Genomic DNA, 590 nt, shown 5'->3' with positions numbered 1-590 from the left:
AGTTATGTGTTATAAGAAGTATAGTTCAACTCATTAACAGTTCAGTGAATCTTCTACATCATGCTATAACCGTGGGTTGCTGTTTACGACTGCCAGGTTAGGTGCATACAGCAATTTTTAATTTTCAACTCTCATTTAGTATACTAATGTAATATTATCACTGGAAACACACAGGTTATATAAGAATGAAACGTTGAACAGTAGTTACACTTTTATATGTAATCTCATCACATCCACTACTAGTACTCTTATAACAATTCTTACACAACTAGCTTAGATAATATACAGGGTGATCCAAAAGTTACTTTTCTCACACTAAGTTTCTTTTGGATTGATAACACTTTACTTGCTTCACCCCAACGCTGTATCATTCTATGTACCTTGCTCATGTACTGTCCATGTGTAATCGTACATTAATCTAAAACAAATGAACCTTAAAAATAATTATTATAACTAGCAGAGACCCGCAAAACATTTCCGCCCAAATTAGTATATTTATCGTAACAGTACTTCTTTAAATATAACATTTCTAGCACAATACAAACGAATTGTAATCGTAGACAACGAAATGTGTAAATCCATTTGTATAC

General features: G+C 32.2%; 1 protein-coding gene across 3 annotated transcripts in view; it reads right to left on the bottom strand.

Moving 5' to 3' along the window:
• The window catches only part of LOC106457396, a 12,552-nt gene that overhangs the window by 4,495 nt on the left and 7,467 nt on the right, over positions 1-590 (bottom strand). The window lies entirely within an intron of this gene.

This window comes from Limulus polyphemus, unplaced genomic scaffold (assembly GCF_000517525.1).
Source record: "Limulus polyphemus unplaced genomic scaffold, Limulus_polyphemus-2.1.2 Scaffold325, whole genome shotgun sequence".
NCBI lineage: Eukaryota > Metazoa > Arthropoda > Merostomata > Xiphosura > Limulidae > Limulus > Limulus polyphemus.
This window is presented reverse-complemented; position numbering and strand designations above follow the sequence as displayed.